Consider the following 23,065-nt stretch of genomic DNA (forward strand, 5'->3'; position numbering starts at 1 on the left):
CTATTTATAGTTTTTTTTTAATTTATAACTAAGCAATGTAATTTAGTACATACGGGAGAATATATGAGAATAAGTACGGTGAGTGAGCGGGGGCAGTTTAACAACTTCTAAAAACTACAAACATATGCCTTTATACAGACGGGTAAAACTTATGCTTTTAATGTATGTCTTAGAGCTCTACTATTTGTCCAAAGTACCTACTTAAACTAAACGTAAACTAACAAAGGCTGTGTTTTTGTTAGTATTTTGATATTACGATTAAAAATTGCCTGATAAAATGTACTGAGAAAAACGAAGTTTTATTACTTTGCTCTGTCCGTGTACGTCGTGCCCAACCCGGTAATGTCCATTAGCCGTAATAATGTACAAGCACATGTTTCGCACGGCTCCGTTACCGATGACCAATTAATCCGAATGTAATTGCAGCGTTCCGTTCAAAACCAACCACCCGTGACATAGGTAGTCCAATCGAACGATTTTAGCCTTTAGTGATTGGAATTAAAGTGGATATTGGCAAGCTTACATTCTAAATAATAATAAGGGAAATTTGATAAAACAAACCATTCGTAATGAAAATCTAGTATCAATAGCAATACTATATATTTATTGTTTACTAACATGGAAACGCTCTTGCATGTCCTATTTTCAAAAAGAGGGTTTTGGTGTCGTGTGTTATTAAAAAAAGATATATGCTCGAAAATTGTTAACATTAAAATAAAAATTGTTAACATTAAAATATAAATTGATAAACATTTGTTTTTTGATTCTTCATTAACTCTGTTCAGTTACATGGCAAACACATTGAAAGTTCTTAGTCTACCTGTGGTAGGTACTATTAGAAAAAAAGGTCCAAATTTATATCTTTAATGTCATGTAACTTAATGCTAAATGACGTAACATAGGCCCATGAAATTATCATAGCAACATCATTCAAGCGTTTGCGAACTAATGACCCTGCTGCAGCGACTCGCTTAGTTTTGATTTATTGAGTTGGGAATGTTTCAAATTACCTACGGTACAAGTTAGTATCTTCATACATTTTGAGGTCTCTAATATAAATACTTTTTATATGTTCTCACCTGATGATGTTTTATAAAACCATAAACAATCTTAATCCAAGCCAATAAAGTTTTAATTTAGATTGCACATAGAGCTTAATACGAGTTAAACATTGTTGTCCACCGTCCTTTGTGGATGGGTATCCATACCAGACCGTAATGTGGGGGTCCACATTACGGTCTGCGGTCTCATGCCTTGCTGTCGCGGTCTCCTTAATGTTACCCTTGTTTTATTAAATATTATTACACATTTACAAGGTGTTAATACTTTAAGTTTAATATTTAAAAATATCTGTCGGTCTTGGTTACAACCAAGCGAATTTTATACAAACGAATTAAAAGATAAACTGAACGTCACATGGCAGTAAATGAAAACTCTTTTCACACATGTTACGCATCCGTGTTTTTTTTTAAATTCAGAGTCAAAATTGAGTCGAGAGCCGACTGTCATATCGTTCGATATCAAGTAACATGAGATATAAGTCAAAATTATATTTCAGAGTTGTTATTATTTATTACAATATCATATTGATGTTATAACTATGCAATAATAACATCTTCACGGATACCTAACACATTTGTTCTTATATAACAATTAATTTTTCCGCTGATTTAATTTTCGGTTTCTGAACACATCATAGAGGGTTAATGATATTTGTGCAAATAAAAAATATATAAAAAGTAAGATTATAAAAAATATTAATAAAAGTATTATTTATAAATCCCCGGTATTCATAAGACTCTCGTAATTGGGCAGTAAAACCCCGCAAAAGCCCCGCTTAGAAGAGGCGATTGTATCAAGATCTCTACGTGAGCACCCTCGTGTGTTAACACTGACCGAGCTAAACGATTTAATAAAGATAGCAAACTGAGGGCGCACCGAGGAAACGGCCCTTTGGTCTGTTTCAAGTGAGGTTAGGTCTGTACTAGAGCAGGAATGTTGCGTCACGTGTTTATTAGCTTATTACCCCACGGTTTGAAGTGATGAGCTGTTTATATCTAAGTATATGCATAATGTAATATCTAGCAATATCATCACAATTTTTAACACGATTATATTAACTTAGTGCCTTTATATCAATTTAATTTGAATCTATCTATTAACAAAAATGTTTTGAAATTAAATAAATTAATAAGTTAATTATTATTTTGTACAAATTATTGTTTCCCCAGAGGGCATTTAGAAGATAGTAAGTTAAACCCTTGATGGGTTACACGCAACGGAAGTGTACAATAACTGTTGATTATTAGTTAATTAATTAAAATTTAAGGTACGAAAAAAAAAATACAAGAATAACACCAATGAAAATACCAAGATCATTGTATACGCGTGTAAATTTTGCGTGATACAGTACAGTCACCTGCCATAATGGGTCCGATTCGGATTTTGAAATAGACATCTATTAGACATCTTTTAGACATCACCAAGATACGATAACGATATGTTTAAGATCTAACCTGTCAAATTTGACATTTGCGCGATTCTGGAGATACTGTTGAACGATTTCCACAGGATATGACTTAGAGATCCAATTCACATCTAATAGATATCTTAGTCTATCTAACGTAAAAGTGACATTGGTTGCCCGAATTGCGCTGCAAAAGAGAACTAGTTGATATATAAACTATAACGTATCTAGAATGGATCTAGTACGTGTCGTCTGTTGTGAATATCTCGAAGTTCGAATACGGCAGAATGTGTTACACAACGTAGGCCGCAAAAATATCTGACACGATCGTATTTGTAGAGCCATAAGAGCGTGTCACATATTTTTGCGGCCTTCGAAGAGTAACTTATTATTGCAGATGACTGTACTTACCTGTGCTTATTGATTTTTGTAATTGCCAAGATAATTACGTATATAAATTGTCTAACAACTAATTAAACGTTATTATTCACCACGTGAAGTGGTGGCCGAGTAGCAGCAGTGGTGGCCGAGTGGATATGACGTCTGACTTTCAATCCGGAGGTCGCGGGTTCAAATCCTGGTTCGTACCAATGAGTTTTTCGAAACTTATGTACGAAATATCATTTGATATTTACCACTAGCTTTTCGGTGAAGGAAAACATCGTGAGGAAACCTGCATACATCTGGGAAGAAATTCAAAGGTGTATGTGAAGTCCCCAATCCGCATTGGGCTAGCGTGGGGACTATAGCCCAAGCCCTCTCGCGCATGAGAGGAGGCCTGTGCCCAGCAGTGGGACGTATATAGGCTGAAATGATGATGATGATGATGATTCACCACGTAGGGACTCAATCGCGTCAGATTAAGACTCCGAGTCTTCTACGAGACCACGGAGTCAACGCCGTCCTCGAAACGTCGGAGGTAAATTTTTCGCGATTAAGACTCGTCGTTGTGAATAATAATGAGTGAAAATCGTGAAAGTTTAAATTATTGATTTAACGTTGACAATATTGAATTTTGCTTAGGTATCTTTATTGTTTGATGAAAACAAACATTTTTAAATATACCGCAAATTGAAAAATATCGTACCAGGAGTAATCTCAATCAGTCTGGCTTGTATTACTCCCCTACGCAACGGTCCGATGGAAAAGCCAAATTAAAAAAGTTCAACCGTATAGTATGAGGGAAAACACGCAACTGACAGACGAACTTTTTGAGACTTATCGGAAGTGCGAATTTGAAGGGCATGCCGTGTATTTGGAAATTATTTTTTCAACGTTTCTTGTCGAAAAAAGATGTCGTTTGATTTGTATATCAATAGGTACCTATTTTTAAAAGTTATCGTGCGTCTCGCTCGCACCAATACATACACGGTGTAACATGAGGAAACCGAATAATTTTAACCACGCATTTCTGAGGTCAGAAGAAGGAAAAAATGTAATATGAGTTAAGATCAATTTCGACAAAAAAAATTTTTTGTTTTGTTTTTTTCAAATTTTTGAATGTATTTGTACATAATAAATACATGTTATTGGTATCTTGTCGCTTAAAATTGATTTATACATTTTTTTTTTTCGTAAAACCTACTTTTTGCAAAGTGTTACTTGTCACTTTTTGACATCTATCAATAAGGATATTTAGACTACGTCCCATAGCAGCAACATCACCATCAAAAAGGCCTTTTACACTGTGTAACAATAAAAACTTGTTTTTTTTTTTAAATTAATATTATCTCTGAAACTAGGCGAATTTCAAAAAAGTTTATAGGACATTTTTGTCTCTAAATCATCATCATTCGCTTGCCCTTATCCCATTCATTTGGGGTCGGCGCAGCATGTCTTTTTCTTCCATACCTCTCTCTCGCCCGTCATCTCATCATTCACTTGCGTTCGCTTCATATCATCTCTCACACAGTCCATCCACCCTTTTCTCGGTCTTCCTCTCCCATTACTTCCCTCCACATTCATTCGTAATACCTTTTTCGTCACATAACTTTCATCCCTCCGCATCACATGCCCGTACCACGCTAGGCGATTCGCTCTTACTTTTTCTACTATAGGTGCAACTTTTAGGCTTCCTCTTATATACTCATTCCTTATCCTATCCATTCTTGTCACACCACACATCCATCTTAACATTCTCATCTCCGCTACATGCAACCTCTTTTCATCCGTCACCTTTAGGGCCCAACACTCCGATCCATACATGACGACAGGTCTTATGATGGTTTTATAAATTTTACCCTTCAATCGAAGAGGCATTCGGGCGTCGCAAATGGTTCCCGTGACCTGTCGCCATTTCATCCATCCTGTGCTAATCCGGTTTTTCACATCACGGTCAATATCGCCATCGCACTGTACCAGCGAACCGAGGTACTTGAAGTCAGAGCAGACCGGCAACGTAACGCCATCGAGTTCCATGGCAGCGAAACTGGAGAGACCGCCGAAATCGCAGAACATATGCTCAGTTTTAGATCTGCTGATCTTCAGGCCAACATTCTCCAGCTTATGCCGCCATTTCTCAAGTCTGCTCTGTACCTCGAGTCCGTCTTCACCCACAAGCATAATGTCATCAGCGAAAAGCATACACCAGGGTGCCTCCTCCTGTATGTCCGACGACAGAGCGTCCATAATAAGCAGGAAGAGGTAAGGACTTAAGGCCGATCCCTGGTGCAAGCCTACCGTGACACTGAACCTGTCGGTGGTGCCAGCAGCTGACCGGACGCGTGTACAACATTGGTTGTACATTGACCGAATTAGCTCCACATACTTCCCAGGCACGCTTTTCTCTTTCAAAGCCCACCACAAAACCTCTCGGGGTACTCGATCGTATGCCTTTTCAAGGTCCACAAACACCATATGCAAGTTCTTTTTTGCACGTCTGTATTTTTCGCACAGTTGGCGAAGTGCAAAAATGGCGTCTGTTGTACCTCTCCCTGGCATAAACCCAAATTGGTTTTGTGTTATATCACTCTCGTCTCTCAGGCGTCTCTCTATCACTTTTTCCCATATTTTCATGCTATGTGACATGAGCTTTATTCCTCTATAGTTGTTGCATTCCTGTACATCCCCTTTGTTTTTAAAAATGGGCACCAGCAAACTGTCGCACCATTCGTCGGGAATAGTTTCTTCATGCAACAACTTATTGAAGAACAAAGTCAACCACTTACATCCATCCTCACGCAATAACTTCCATACTTCTCCTGGTATATCATCTGGTCCTACTGATTTTCCATTTTTCATTTTTGTCTCTAAATATGATCAGGAATAAAATTATTCGGTTTCCTCATGTTACACCGTGTATACAGAAAGGTGCAAACGAAATGCACGACAGCCAAATGACATCATGTCGAGTAGATATCATTCTGATGTCAGTGTATGTTCAAATTGGCTTGTCATCCTGATCAGACCAAAATTTTTAATTTATTTAGTTGTAAGTGTAAAGTACCGCCTGTTGTTACCTCTATTGTCTTTGTTCATGTTACTGTAAGTACATTTATTGTAAACTACGAGTATGTGAGGTGTGCAATAATAGTAGATTGTTAACCAAGGGTTGAAAGGCACCCATTTCTGTCGAGGTAGTTTGGCGCTCGAACGCAGTGAGAGCGCCAATAGTCCGAGACGGAAATGGTGCCTTTCACCCGAGTTAAACACTCTACTTTTCATATCGAATGCGAGGAAACCAAACAAGACAAGGCAATTTCGGAAAATCAGCAATTGAAGTACCTAATAGACCTACGGCCATGATTTTTTTCATTAGGACTTACTTGCAATCGGAGACTTTACAAGTGTAAAGATTAATAACCCCTAGCGAAAATCATTTAGATTGCAATATTTACGAAAATACACATTTTTTAACAAACTGCAGTAATTTTAAAATGGTTTGTACATTATAGTATGAAAATCAGCGGGATTGCCTCTTACTTTTTAATTTTATACTTTTTCGTTCTAAAAGCCGCAACAGGCTACCGGACCGCACCGCGACCTTGGTGCACCGCACCACGTAATAACTAATAACATAATAAAAGTATTTTAAATATTAAATAACTATTTCATTAATAATATAACAAAATTTTTATCTTGTATTTTATTTTATTTTCATGAATATAGTGCTAAATAACTTTAAAAACCAATTTAATATCGTACAAAGGTTTAACTGTGGCTGTATAAGATTTTGCCTTTGCTAATTTACGCAAGTGTAAGGTTTAAAAAAATATTTTTGGTGTATTCCTGTTGGTTCCCGCCTTACGAAATCGAGTAAATAGAATTCAACGAAAGAAACAAGAAAAAATTGTTTTTAACAATTTACTTACATCATTTTTTATAAAAAAAGGATCAACGTGGGATTAGTAAAATTAAACAGTTACCAATTGTTCCAAGCGAGGAAATAAAGACACTATTTTTCCATTTTGTTTCCACCCAGTTGTTCGTGGGACGGGGACGCAGAGGAGTACACTACTTTTCTGCGCTAGAGCATAAACGTATCACTTTCTGCGCACCTTTTAGAACAACAACGACCCACTTTCAGAGCATGAGATATGAAAAGAGTATTGTATTGTATTGTATATTTTCTCTATAGTGTCGTATCCAGTGACATGTATCCATACGATGAATAAATCATTTTGTTCTCATTCGCCCATACGTCTTGCTCGTGCTAAATAATCCAGAGTATGGACGAGTCCAAGTGACTCCCTTATCCTCTTCTATTATCTATAGTTCTTAACAAACTCCTCTTCTCTCCAAGTATCTGTAAAATCTCTTCGTTGGTTTTCTTTTCAGTCCAACTGATCTCTGCCATTCGATGCCAGCACCACATCTCAAAAGCCTCCAGCCTCTTCCTATCGCATTGCCTCATTGTCCACGTTTCGCTTCCGTACAGTGCTATCGAAGAAAATTTAGACTAGAAGAACATTTTAAAAGTAAATTATGTAGTCAGTAGGGTCGGGTGTTCATCAGTTAGCCACTAGTACACAAATAGCCAAGCGAATATCTGGCGAACGCGACGTTGCCGCTTGGTGCAACCAAGGGCATTAGATACCTAAGCACTTGCCTGCCCTACTACCCGGTTGACAGCTCGCTCGCTCCATTTACGGACGAGTGAGACAAGAATTTCAATATTTCGTAAAAACTTTTTGGGAATTAAAAGTAAGATTTTTTTCGCTTCATGCCTTTTAGTTAAGTTTTAGAAGGATCTTAATATTTTAACTGCTTAGATATGTTCTTCACGTCTCTTTTGACGTAGGTATTATGTATCTTAAACTGAGCATTTAAAAGCCAGATGAACAGAACCGCGTCGGGAGGGGGGTTGTCGATCATTTAACCAAAATCTGATGTCGATCATTTAGCCATGGCTAGTCATATTAAAACGTAATATAAATATTAGCTGCAATCATAGTAAAACTTATACATATAAATATGGAAACAAGTTACAATAAATAAACGTATGTTACTACCATGATAATTGCATAGTAATTCGACTTATCATTATGTTAGAAACTTGGAATTGTTACAATTAGTCACCATGTTACAAAATGTTGACTTTTGAGGATAATATATGAGTAAAAATATTTTATTTTATTTTTTTAGTGTAATATAGCTTTGTAATTAATAAAAACAGCGTTTTTAAATTTGTGGGGTTTATTCTTTTTAAATAATTAAAAACATTTAAATTACTGATTAAATGTGTACAACTTGGTTAAGTCTAGAACACCCCCCTGTTAATACTGTCCTATAGGGTGGACGCTATTAGCCAAATTCCATTTTTTTCTAAAAGCTCAATAATGTCAAACCTATAAGGAAAAACAAATTTTTTTGAATGCCAATTTGTAGCCAATTAAATACCTAGTCTATCGATTAACGTTCGCAATAATTTGTTTTAATAGAAAAATTGCGAGATATGACCGCTTGAAAAAAGGGTGGTTAACTGATGAACAACTCACCCTATATTTACTGCCATCTTTCGACACAAATGATTAACACTTTTAGAGCCCCATTTGCCATTGATCCTTATTTTTTTACTAATATGTGTTAAATTTGTTAAATGTCAAAAAGTATCACTACCTACTCGACGATAGGCCAAAAATATGGCGCCATCGCTCGAAAAGATGGCAGCAAATAATGTACTGACCACATAATTTACTTCGATAATATTCCTCTATTTCAAATTCTCTTTGGTGCTATGCTCCAGATGTAGGTACACTTTTCACTTTAAGAGTTTATTTTTCAGATTACATTCTCACATTTATATTTTATGACATGACTGATCGTTCCTTACAGCCGTGTTGGTGTAGAATTACTGGAATACGGTTTTATAACCAGATTCATTCTTGATCACTTTGATGTGCCGGTCTAATTCCAGTGGGGTCGCGGGATTACTGCCATGGATTTACGTTTTCGATTTACGAAACTTACGATGGGATTAAGTAATTCTATTGATAACAATTTAAGTAAAACGAATCCAATATTTCATTACTCGACGTATACCTACCCTTTCATTTATTAATCTATTTGACTGTGGCCGCTGATTATGTCTCTCAAGACAAATTTACTATCTATGTATACTAGATACTAAGAAACACTTTACTTGGCATACGTTGTAAAATTATTAACAAATGAATAACCGTCCCGCTATCTTTTTCTGTACTCATGTAGAATAAATAATCACCAACATACAAATCTTCGCGTACGACGTCGCGGGAAATCTGCTATCCATAACAATTCAATGCCTACTAGAATATACCTAACTACTAAACTAAATATTTCTGACATTAACTGCAGTCAAAAAATATACTTGCACAGTAAAATCGTCATACGACCCGTATTTGTATATTGCACGCGATGTCATCCGACAAAGTTACGGTTGCTGCCGATCGTGACGCCATTGTCATATAATATCAACCAAGCTGGCGTGTTGGGAAGTGGATTCGGGATTTGCTCGCTTGATAGAGCTAAGTTGGCAGCCGTGTGGTATGGCCCCGTTTTCTGTGTGACTAATAGAATTTGTTTGATAAGTTGTGGTCACAACATAAAATAATAATAAATAATCTTAAGCTAATAAAGTGTAAATGTTTCTGTAATAAGATGTTGAAATTGTTCGGTATGTGTCGCTTAATGACGCAAAAAGGGCTAAATGTTTTTAAGATATGGGATTATTTTTATACCTGAATCAGGCGTGGCTAACTCCGCGATTTCGTCGCGTCGCGTCGCTACAAGTACATTGCCATGGTGTAGATTTATGTTGTACTCGTAGGTGTAGCGTAGGTACCCTCTATAACCTGTTTTCAAGCATAAGGCCAGCCTTTGTTAGAAGTTCTGTAATAATTGTGTCAAACCGTTACCGGCCTTCATTATAAATTGTGTTAGAAACTGACGCCACCAGACCTCACATCTTTTAAGTTAAAATTAAAGAACATACTATAATTATTTAGCAAACTATCCAAGCCTTATTTTATGTAAACTTGTAGATAAATGCGATATTACATAAGCATATTACCGTGGTAACCCTACCCAATTAGCGTAATATAACACAAGAGTTTTTTAAATATTTAAATATTGTGCCAAATTGCGGGAGTGTTATTATTATTTTCGCATCATTACCATTATAGCCCTTTACAAATATGTTTTCAAATAAAACGCATGACTACATTAATTAGTCGGCGGCGCCCGCGGTTTTTGTCCTACCCTCATTAATTGTTCTTTAATGAGAGCCCGCTTGAACACTTAGTTAAATATTGTGCTGCGGTGTAAACACACAACATCTCCATTATTAAAAAGCACGTTTTTGTGAAACACCACACAATTGTATGGTTTGTAAAAACATAGTTGGGTTGGAGTAAACACTCGTTAAGGGTATGATTTCATGCAAGCCGTGATTCTTGACAAACTTTACCACCACCCAGGGCCGGTTGTACCAAACCGTCTGTATAAAGTTAGGCAGCCCTTTAAAATAATTACTACCACCTTCATTAAGTCGATAGTTGACGACCGCCACACCATAGAAACAGTCCCCATTTTCTTAACTGGATATTAACAATATAGACAATATTTTTACGCAGTTTGATGTATATTAACCACAGGCTTTATCGATTTTTTTAAATGTTATAAGAGTTACGAGCTTTTTTTTTAAGGATATTGTTTATAGTTTATAACTCTTGTAAAATAATTGAAAATCTGAAATAGTCAAACTAACGGGTTATGCTATGGTTAAGATAAAATAAACTGTGTAAAAATATTTTCTATAAAGTTAATATCCGGGGTGGAATATGGGAACTAATTTCTTGTTCGCAAACTATTATTGATTATGATCTGTCAGCTGTCAATAGTGACAGATCAAATTTGAAACAGTTTCAGGAGAAAATAAAATCAGAATCTGATTCCTGTATATATAAGATTGTCCAATTAGGCGGAACACCTTGAAGTATGCGGCTACGGACGGACGGTAATCATATATTTGTTCGTAGCAAGCTTACTCGTAACTACGGAGCTTGCGTGAAATGTACGTAGCATGTGCTACGTATGTGCGTAGTGTCGGAGTCGCTGTTGGCAAACTAATATTTATTGGAATAAAAAGTTATAATGTTGCGGCATCGGGTCAATTCAGCCCGATGCTACTTGCATGTATGTTTAGTGAAGTTGTGAGGTTAAGATGATCTTCATACCAACGCTGCAAGCAGATGCATTGACCGTGTGCAATTAACCTAGCATTATGTATATGTATATGTATATAGCGCATTAGACACCGACATTTCGAATGCTTCGTCATCGTGTTGCTAATCGGATTGAGATTTTGTCAATCTGTAGACAACCTTCCTCCACGGGGTGAAGAAATTCCATTCGAGGCAGGGTGGAGCGTGGCCATTCTGTATAAAATACTGTTACTTTTCTTATTTTGCGATACAAATATCAAATTCCTATAAAAAAGAAAGGAAAGTTTTTTTTTAAGAAATCCAAAAGTCAACAATCAAAATTTGGCAATTTTTAAATAAAAACCCGTTTGGTATCTGGACATGGCAGAGTTGATTAATTTGGTTGTACTATCTGTTTGGTGCTTCAATGTAATTAATCGAAACGATATTTCAACAAAATACTCGCTAAGATTTATTATAAAGTGATTATTATGGCACAAAAAGGTACCACGACGTATCTGAATCTAACAATGCGCTTCAGTATCAGTTCGAGATTGTTATAAGGACGGGTCGGAACGAGGCGAGAACAATGCAGGCAGTGTAGCGACGGAACGGGCGTTTCAGCCGATATTCATCTGGGAATAGAAATGGCAATCTTGATTTTCCGTATGCTGTTTAGATTGGAACTCTTTTGTGGTATGACTATTCATAAATTATTTATAACTAAAATAGTTTTCATATATGAAAGAAAATGTGACCAAGTACAGGAGGCGTTGGTTACTTTTTCTTCAGTATATTACATCAATTTCAGTTTACACTTTATTTTTATTTCCAGAATTATAACACAAAAAAAGGAGTTTCCAAAAAAGTTACTCATAGAATATTAAGTGTCAGACGTTGACTAAGTTGTGACATTTGAATTACTTTCATAATCATTATTATTGTTTTTTTGTTTATTGATTAACAGTGATCGTTAATTTTCCAGCAATTTTGGTGCAGCATTGTTGGTTAAAAGCATATGTATGTCCTACTCTAGGTGGAATAGATAATTAGGGTTAATAACAGTAATATTAACCTTAACCAATCCTCTCCCTAGAAAAAAAATTAAAGAAAATCCTTTATTTTTACTATGCTGCACCAAAATTGCTGGAAAATTAACGATCACTGTTAATCAATAAACAATGTTGGTAGCCTAGCGGTAAGGCGTGCAAACCATAGTTATTGTTGTAATACAAGTCATGACACTCATGACATGTTGGTATTATGTAAAAAACAAAGAAATTTTAGACTTGAAGTTACAAGACTAGGCATATTAAATATATTAAGGTGTACTCGTACTGCCATCTCGCCGAAATATTTTTCGCCTAATTTCACTTCCCAACCAACTTATTGCAGTACTTTTAGTTGGCAAACCAATGCTTAGCATATTATTATTTAGCATAATTTTTATTTGAACACAATTTTATTTAGCAGATGTGCATTTTACCACGATTTATTTAGAAAAATAGTTACTAAGCAAATGTTTTATTATACCTAACTATTTATTGTTAAATAACGTTTGCCCAAATTGAAATTTCGCATACTTTTTATTGGATCACAACTATATTTAGCATTTTTTTATGACCCGTAAAACGAAACTGCTCCCAGAGGTAGGTAGGTTATGGTTATTTTTTTTATGACCCTAAAAACGAAATTGCTCCCAGAGATTGGTAGGTTATGGTTATTTTTTTTATGACCCGTAAAACGAAACTGCTCCCAGAGATAGGTAGGTTAGGGTTATTTTTTTTAATGACCCTAAATACGAAACTGCTCCCAGAGATTGGTCGGTTAGGGTTATTTTTTTTTGGTGACACTAAAAACGAATCTGCTCCCAGAGATAGGTAGGTTAGGGTTATTTTTTTTTTGATGACCCTAAAAACGAATCTGCTCCCAGAGATAGGTAGGTTAGGGTTATTTTTTTTTTGGTGACCCTAAAAACGAATCTGCTCCCAGAGATAGGTAGGTTAGGGTTATTTTTTTTTGGTGACCCTAAAAACGAATCTGCTCCCAGAGATAGGTAGGTTAGGGTTATTTTTTTTTATGACCCTAAAAACGAAACTGCTCCCAGGGATAGGTAGGTTATTCACAATATTAGGCGAAAAATAATTTATGCCTATCAATACATTCGACATAACAATAAAAGACATTTTGAAACATGACCAACTAAATATTTTGCCATACAATAATATTGTAAATAATCATTTGCGACATGTTATATATGCGAAACATTGGTCTGCCATCTGATAGTTTTGCCAAATGATACTATGGGAAAAATAGTTTGGGTAGTGATAATTTGCCATACAATTTTCGGCCACATATTAGTAAACCATATATTAAAAACGGGTCACTCACGTATTTTAAGTCGAAAAACGCTCCACATGTTTCATCATCAGGAGCTTGCGTTTACGGTGACGGACCGGCGCAGACTGCGGGCCGCAGCTCTCCGCGCCCGATGACTCGGCGCAGGCGCCGGTGGCGGCAGGGGGGCGAGAAACTACCCTCATTTATGGCATTAGTATCAAATGTGACCCGTTTTTAATATATTTAATATGTCTGAGTCTCGCGGAAGTTTTGTTATTAAAATTACAAGACTAGGCCTCTAAGTTTGTCCTTTGGATTGGAAAATCAGATAGAACCGCTTTTATAAAAATAAGTACCTGCACAAAAATATGTAATTAGGTACTTATGAGATGAAAAATAATACAAATATAGAAAAGTCCTCTTTTTTGTGTTTTTGTTGCGAAAATTACAAAGTCACGTCAAGCATCATAATTTACATTACAAAAGCTTTTAATTGATTGAGTTTTAAGCTGTCCGATTACATATAAGTGTTATACTTATAGAATACGTTAGCTCAATTTCATGCACTATTTTAATTAAAATGCCTTAATTAACGTAACACGATGTAATCAATCAACTTAAGAATAAATTACTAAAACGGAAAAAGGTTTAAAGGTTCATAAACTACTTACTTAATTTTATTCAATTTACCTAATGTAGGTATTCTTGTTTGGAAACCAAACATTGAATCATGAGGAAAAAATATTACATATTTTAAGGTTACTTTTTTTTACCTGGGAGGTAAGTAAATTAGATGAAATAAATGTTATGTAAACTTGACTAGTAGGGAATGCCTTTTGTACTGTAAGGTAAGGTTTCTTCTTTTGTGTAAGTAATGAATAAATATTTATGCACGTACATAAGCCAACAAAGTGATAGGTAAGAAGATACAAATTAATTTCAATTTTATTTCATTTTACTGTAGCTCTCGTCTAATGTTGCCTCCTATCCTATGTTAGTTCCTTCAAGTCTCTTTTGGTAAGGCTTAATTAATATTAAAAGTAATTAAAGCAATCTGTTTTTACCGTATTTATATTACTAGAATGTTACATTTTTAAATAAACGAACGTGCTATAAGTTATTCCAAAAATGTCTACAAACATTTTACGTGACAGCTATTCCATATAAAAACCGGCCAGTGCGAGTCGGACTCGCGCACGAAGGGTTCCCTACCCTTACGCAAAAAAACAGCAAAAATATCACGTTTATTGTATGGGAGCCCCACTTAAATATTTATTATATCCTGTTTTTAGTATTTGTTGTTATAGCTACAACAGAAATACATCATCTGTGAATATTTCAACTACCGAGCTATCACGGTTCATGAGATACAGCCTAGTTACAGACAGACGTACGGATGGCAGCGGAGTCTTAGTAATAGGGTCCCGTTTTTACCCTTTGGGTACGGAACCCTAAAATTGACTGTCATAGGAACCATCAATCGACGCGAGTAGTATAGCAATAACAGGTTCAATAAGTTCGAATGCCGCTCCAGAGGTCTGACTCTATACAGCTTCCCGGCCGCCTGTAGTTTAGTTGATCACGTTTCAACTCTGTTTGACAGGTGGTCTACGCTCTCAGAGGTCAACGTACTTATTGATCACATATTTTTGGATCGCTCAATATTGATTGTGTGCGATTCAGTACCATTACATCGCTTATACTCGTAACATATAGGTATATTTCAAATAGTGACTGTGGTTTGTGAAAACATTGTTTTCGAAAATAACCTAAAGCCCTGTAACTACCCTCTAAATAGGTACATTTAATTCTAAGTTTATTTACATAATTTTGTAGGATATTTGCAGTACGGTAAATAATTGTAATATCACGAATAACTCTGAATTTACTTTGAAAGCGGCTTTGTTTCATATTTAATAAAAAAATCACTTAAGGTAACATGCAAAATTATGTAAACGTAGTTTTATTAGCTATAACTCACCATTCTAAACCAGAAAGGTTGCTTCGATCTAAAACGACGCTGTACACGCTACCCTAGAATATCGCAACGCTCACTTGATGTAACTTACTTATTGAATTCGTTTTTAATTGATGGTTTTTGTTTTACAATACAATAAACACAATAACACTATCACTGTCTCGTAATGCTAACGCAAAGGGCGGGCGGCGGGATCGCTCTCGCCGGCAGCCGGACGGTTACTGCCGGCCGCCCGCCTAGAGTACCCCCGCCCGCCCTGCGGGCCCTTTCTTTGTTTCGCATCCCCACTACGACCTTAAGGTTATCAATTGAAAGCAAGATATTCGGCCCGATTCGAACTTTAGGATACGTCCAATATTACGTTTAGATACGATATGGATTAGATATGTCAGTATTAAAAGTGACGTTATTGTTTGAAGAAAGGACACTTAAGTTCGAATCGGGCCGTTTGTTTCAATAATTATACCGTTGTAAACAAAAATACATACCGTTTTTTTAATCGCATAATAGATTTGAGGTTAAACAGTGGCCCAATCGAAATAAATAATTACAAATATTTTATAGTGCCAGCACGTGTCACTGTATAACTTTGACAATGACAAAATTTATTACGGTTGTAGCATGGTCGCATTTTTATCGTATGTCACAATGCCTGTTACGTTCTAACAAGTATGTAAATACGAAAGTGATAGGCACAGTGACAAGCGATAAAAATCCTACAATAATATGCCACTGAAATATGTAATTGTATACACAATTTTTACTGTAAGATCACCAAAACACGCCCCTATTTAGTAAAAATAAACTAGTTAATGATATCAAGTTCCGCTTCCGTTGCCATGCGCATGCTATTTATTAAATCCCGCTACCCGCAACATTAATTGATTAACGATAACGTTATTTTCCCGTTTTCGGGAGCGCCGGTAACGTTATTATGATACTATGATATAAAGTGATTACAGATGATTTGATTTAATTAGTTAGATAGGATACAAAGTTTAATCCAAGGTAAGTAATTTCTCAGAAGATAAATATTTAATTCAGTAATGGATTTCTATCTCTTTCTGAAATAGTTTTGACTTATAAAATATGAAAATTTATAATTTAAGGATGAACAGTTTCTAAAATGTTAAATACGATCATGCAAAGGAAAACATGCTTACAGTATAATAAAGTAGGTATTTGTCAGATATGAACTGTGGGCCCGATTCGGATTTCACATAGACATCACCAAGATACGATAACGATATGTTTAAGATCTAACCTGTCAAATTTGACATTTGCGCGATTCTGGAGATACTGTTGAACGATTTCCACAGGATATGACTTAGAGATCCAATTCACATCTAATAGATATCTTACTCTATCTAACGTAAAAGTGTCATTGGTTGCCCGAATAACGCTGCAAAAGAGAACTAGTTGATATCTAAACTATAACGCATCTAGAATGGATCTAGTACGTGTCGTCTCTTGTGAATATCTTGAAGTTCGAATACGGCAGTGTGTCATAAAATACATATTAGGTAGAATACACAGTGGGCACGTCACTTCTATTGTCAATAATCGCAATATTCGTGACGACGATATATATAACCATCAATCATATTTTTTGACAGAACTGATAGGGTAAGGGCACCAATATAGTTAGGAACCAGTGGTCATGGTCAGACTGTTTTTGTTTATTTTTTGCTATTATTAACAAACACTTTTTAGGGTTCCGTGCCCAAAGGGTAAAAACGGGACCCTATTAATAAGACTCCGCTGTCCGTCAGTCCGTATGTCCGTCTGTCTGTCCGTCTGTCTGTCTGTCTGTCACTAGGCTGTATCTTATAAACCGTGATAGCTAGGCAGCTAAAATTTTCACAGATGATGTATTTCTGTTGCCGCTATAACAACAAATACTAAAAACAGAATAAAATAAATATTTAAGTGGGGCTCCCATAAAACAAACGTGATTTTTTTGCCGTTTTTTGCGTAATGGTACGGAGCCCTTCGTGTGCGAGTCCGACTCGCACTTGGCCGGTTTGTTTAATTATCACACCACACGCAGAAAACATTATTCTTTGAGTTGTCAAAGATATCAATCTGGCTCTACGTATGAAAGAAATTCCTTCTGACAAAGGTAAAAAAGTAGGATGTAATCTTTTTCCTTTTTCTAAATGAAATGCACGTCGTTGCTTCATAATACATAAAATGAAATCCGATAAGCATGAAGTAGTAAACTTTGTTTTTTTTTATGAGGGTGACCACGGAGCTTTGATAACCTGGAATGAAAAACCCTCTAGTTAGCCACTAAAATGTGATGGGCTGTGTTTTATTTAGGTGTTCAGGAGGCTGACTGTTGGGAAAACGTGTCTTCACTATATACCAGCTTCCTCGAAAACTTAAATATATTACCGTGAGTGACCAATTGAAAATGTCGAAATATTTTAATCAAAAATATTTCAATGGGTTACTTACGTAATATTGGTCACCAAATTTCGGGGTAGGCGTTTCGATCAGTTACGAGTACGATGATCGTGATTTGGAGCTACCAATAATTAAGACTATTATTCATTTTAAAATGTGGCTTTTGAAAATGCCAATATTAAAAGTCTGATTTAAAATGTACAAACTGCTGTTCACTAAAAACTGCCGATATATTGAACGATAAGTACATTTATAGTTTTTATAAAGGAACCATTAAGCATTGTCGAAATATCAAACGTTCGATATCGGAACAGTATTCAATACATTACAATAGCCGTCCGCACTGGCGCATCTACGATCTAAAATGGTGTCATTAGGTTTATGAGTCACTACGACGTCAATGTTTTCTTTTATGATTGATGACCGTTTGTTACCTTCTAATTATTCAAAATGATGCTATTAGTTTCGTTCATTTGGTTCATTTCTCATTCGGAGCAAATAGGCAACTTCACAGGTATAAACTCGCAATTTCAGTTCTCGATGCGGTTGTTTCAACAAGCGCTCGGTGATGATGATGAAACAACCACCACATAAAGAATTGCAATATGGACCGGACAAAAATGACTGAATTTGAACCCCGTAGACGTAAGGATCTTGACGTCAGACTGGATGAGATAAAAATGTCGACACAGTTGTTGTGCGAGAGGTTATCCTAATAAGTTCAGCTAAGTTATCCACATACGCGAGCCCATAAACGGCATTCAACGCCACCAACAACAGGGTTGAAGCAGTCATCGAGGCTGAAATCTGCTAGGGCAGATATATTGTAATTATATTTACACAAATCTAATATCTGAACATATTTTTAAATAGATTAAGCAAGAAGTAACCACGGCCCCTTACGGCTTATACCCGAGTCCAAATGCGGACCAGCGTTGCAGCCGCGAATGCTAATTTGATTCTGGTGAACCCTTTACTAGGGATGTGCAAGATTTGTAAAAAAATAAGGACGTTTTAATTTTGTAAAAAAAACAATTTTATTCTTCTCAAGTAAAGTATTATCAAAATTTTGTTTGGATCATTTCCCAGTTGCGTTGATTCGTCGCTTACAAGTCTAAATACTTACTGTAGATACATCTAACAGTTCGACCCATGAACTTTAAAGTAAGCATCACAAAGCAAAACTACTAATGCATCAAGTCAATATTGCATGCACTCAGCCAAATGAGAATCTCCAGGGCAAGCTGTACACTGCTCGCGGGAGCGACAGGTGTTGCGGGTCTCAGCGGTCGGCGCGCGCCGACGGGGCAATGAATAATGTATAGCGCAGATCGGTGCACGGTGCGTTTGCCTCCATTATTTTGTAACGAGTACTTGGCAAGGGACAGTGCATGTTTGCGATTTTTAAACGCAGCGATATTATGGTGAAACACATGCCAAGACAGAAATAAAAACCACATGTTTTGACTATTATAGGCATCTTGAATTAAGAGCATTTTCAGAAAAAAATATTTTTTCGACAAACTCGACTTTTGAGTAATTTCTACGTAAAATCTCAAGGACTATCGATTTACAAAAGGAAAAGTTCCTAAAAATTACATTTTTGCTACGCATATTCACACACATTTTTTGTAGGTATGTCGGCGGCCGATCGTAAAATCCGCCAGATCATTATTTTCCGAGACATCATGAAACCCTGCCATTCCATGATCTGACTAGTGAGCACCAGCCATATCATTCGAACCCCTAGCAACGTTTAGGTATATAGATAGATTCGTCACAAATCTGACACCTAAACTTTGTATGAAGAATAGGCAACAAAATATTTTGTCTTTGTGATGGTGAGTCCAAATAACCCAAAAGTTGTTAGTTTTTCAAAAACGACTATAAATTATATACTTTTTAATAGGTACGGATTACCAACGTGAATTTTAATTACGTACAATAAAACTACTCGTACTTCTAACAAAAGGGTAACCAAGTAAGGGTCATTGCACTCGTAAACAATTCAACAAAGTTTAGTAATTAAATACCTATTTGACATCCTAACATATATTAGGGTAGTCCAGATTCGATTGCAAGTAGGAAATATTGCATTTACTTATTGGGGGTTTAACAAAAGCCCTATATTTGTTTAAAATACACGCTGAGAGGGCACATTAAATTGATTATGTAGAAACTATTTCGGGAGGGGTGAGAACATGCTATAATTGGAGACTGCTATTAGTCTGCTTGGTTTGATGTGGGATTAAATGCGTTCAACCCTGCCGAATTTTTGTTAGGGTGGAAAGTCTTCTTCTTATCGTGTGAAGGGATCATAACTAAATAATATCGGAATCGTCATAGGGTGGAAAGTCATAACCTATATATATATTCTGGGTTGAATTATTGATTGTCATTTTACTGTATCTATATTGTATAGGTACAAATAGTTAAGTAATAGTACATTGTGATACAAGTATGCTACGTTGGTTATTACACACGAGGCGATATTGTGTGTGTAAACTTTAAAGAGCGCTACAAATCAAAATACACGTTATTTTTAAAAGTAGCTGAACAAATGTTGGTCAGTTTGAGGAGTATATTTTTTGCTCGTGTTACAGGCCACACCCTATAATTCGATTTGTTAGTAAAAGTATGGTTAAATTTATACTAGGGGCCCACTGATTAACAGTCCGCCGGACGGTATCGGCCTGTCAGTTGTTCGGAACTGTCAAAATTGTGTTAACTAACAGGCCGATACCGTCCGGCGGACTGTTAATCAGTGGGCCCCTTATAAGACGCGTAAAATAGATTATGCGATCTTGAAACGACGCGTGGCAGATTATGGAGGATTATGTCCTACAATTATACGATCTATTATATTTTGTTAGTCTTAATTAAAAATATATCATAATATCAGTTTATTTTATTTGAGACCGATGCGACAGTAACATTCTTTTCGTATTGCCACTGAAGCAAAACTCGCCAACAAGAAAAAGTATAAAATAACTCCATACCAACGTGGCATTTTTCATCAAAATTCTTGTCGATGCTCGTTCCATATTCAATTTTTTCTGACCATCGCCAGACGCGATCGTTTTAATAGACCCATATTCCCCGCGCAACACCATAATTTACTCGTGTTACCGGCGGGATTGTGTTAGATAGTTTAATGTGAATAATATAGGTATACGTAATGTTTTTCTGCAATACGATTACATATGTGTAAATACAGTTTTGCTACGCAGGAATTCTACACGAATACTTTATAGGGGCTGTTCATAAATTACGTCATCTATTTTTGACGATTTTTGACCCCCCCCCCCCCCTAAAATCATCCAACCATCATAATTCGAATGACCCCCCCCCCCCCCGTACCAAACTTATAGAAACACGAATTTTAGGGTTCCGTACTCCGTCCGTCTATCCGTCCGTCTGTCACATCGCTAAATATCTCGAGAACTACCTACTAAAGCTATCGATTTGAAATTTGGACTGGTTATGAACAACGCTAACCCAAACGCATTGGAAATTTAATTTTTAGATTTTTTTTTATTAATTATCGAAAATGCCCAATATAAAGAGGGGGCAACAATTTTAAGTCTAGTAGTTGCAAGGTAAATGGGATATCATTTGAAAGAGCTTAAATTGAACATTACAAAAAAATATTTAGTTTTTTTCATAGTGAAAAAATATTGACTTTTGAAGGAAAATGTGAAAAAAAATACCATTCCCCCCTTATCTCCGAAGTTTACCAATGAAAAATATCAAAGGAAAAATATAATCATATCTCTATCATGAAAACTTTTTTTTAATTTGCAAAAAAAAATGACTAATTTAATTTGCAATTTAAGCCCCTTTGCGGGTGTTTATTATACTAGTTTGAAATAACTATGAGATGACACTAAAAATACCTTCTTTCAAATAAAACAAAAATTGTTGACCTCGGTTCACATGATAAAGAATTATCCCCGAAAAAAAACCAAACATACATACATGTCGCGCAAATTAGTTAGGCAATTTGCCAATAGATGGCGCTGAACATAATTACGATTAGTATGCCTACTTCTGGTCAAGATCCTTTCGTGAATATAGTTACATGAAAAACTTTAAAGTTTGTACGGAACCCTCGGTGCGCGAGTTATACGAACTCGCACTTGACCGGTTTTTTACTCATTGAAGCACTTTGTAAAGAAGCCAGAGATGATGTCATCTTTGGAATGACCCCCCCCCCCCCTCGTACGTCATGCTACCATCATCCGATGTCCCCCCCCCCCCCAAATTTGAAATGACGTAATTTATGAATAGCCCATACGTAGGTGAGCATAGCGTCTACAATGTTTGAATCCGTACAGCGGTCTTAGAGAAATCGAAGAACATAATATAAAAAAAGATTCTAACAAGTTCAGAACCTCCTTCTTTTAAAAATTGGTTAATAAATAAATTATGAACCAAATGTTTACATTAGTTACGACTCCTAAATATGGCGCCAACGACTGCCATACCATAGAGAAGAAAGCTGTGAAACTTTAGGCACATCCTAATTATCCTTATTTCATAAACTGATTCCTTAATGATGTTAAGCAGCTAGTATGAGATACTGGTTAAATAAACTAATAATATAAATTATGTAGAGGTAGAGCTTTAAATAAACAGCAACGTAATAAGCCCTCACGCCATCGCCATGGTGGTACTGTTGCTAGGCAACCAGACGCTTTGAAGTACGCCCCCTATTAGTGAGCAAGCGAAGGGATATAAAGAATAATTTTTGAAACCTCCTTTATTTATATCCGACTTCAAAAAAAGGGTTATAGTTATATTCAGGTATATACCGGGTAATATGAGCAAAAAATTAAACTGTAGGCTGTACTCCTCATACTAACCAACATTTGTTCAGCGACTTTTAAAAATAACTTGTTGTTTGATTTGCTCGTGTTACAGCTAGTGATGCAACGGATAGTAGTTTGGCCGGATACCGGATACCGGATATTCGGCCTGATCATCGGCCGCATATCCGGTATCCGGCCGGCGAAATTATACCTCCATTTCGGTTTTTCAGGTGCGCATTGTGCAGGCTTCGATCTGTTTCGTAGTGAAAGTTCGCGTGGACTCATTTCTAGGTTCGAAAATGAGTGCGCGTGCAATAACGGAATGTTTAAAATGTTTTAAAATAATAAACGAGTACGATTATGACCGTCACTGGTTCTTAAATCCAATTTGTTGAATTCAAAATCAAGCAAAATTACTATCCGGTATCCGGCCGAATAG

General features: G+C 36.2%; 1 protein-coding gene across 9 annotated transcripts in view; it reads right to left on the reverse strand.

Moving 5' to 3' along the window:
- Nucleotides 1–23,065, reverse strand: part of LOC134791730 (CUGBP Elav-like family member 1-A) — a 386,209-nt gene that overhangs the window by 265,711 nt on the left and 97,433 nt on the right. The window contains exon 1 of one of the 9 annotated variants that reach the window (XM_063762942.1): nt 15,410–15,673. The exons of 7 other annotated variants lie outside the window; for them this stretch is intronic. The gene's annotated coding sequence lies outside the window, so the exon portion shown is untranslated. Of the gene's footprint in view, nt 1–15,409; nt 15,674–23,065 lie in introns of those variants that run through there. One more of the 9 variants, XM_063762868.1, reaches the window with a different exon arrangement.

Source organism: Cydia splendana, chromosome 1 (genome assembly GCF_910591565.1).
Source record: "Cydia splendana chromosome 1, ilCydSple1.2, whole genome shotgun sequence".
Lineage (NCBI taxonomy): Eukaryota > Metazoa > Arthropoda > Insecta > Lepidoptera > Tortricidae > Cydia > Cydia splendana.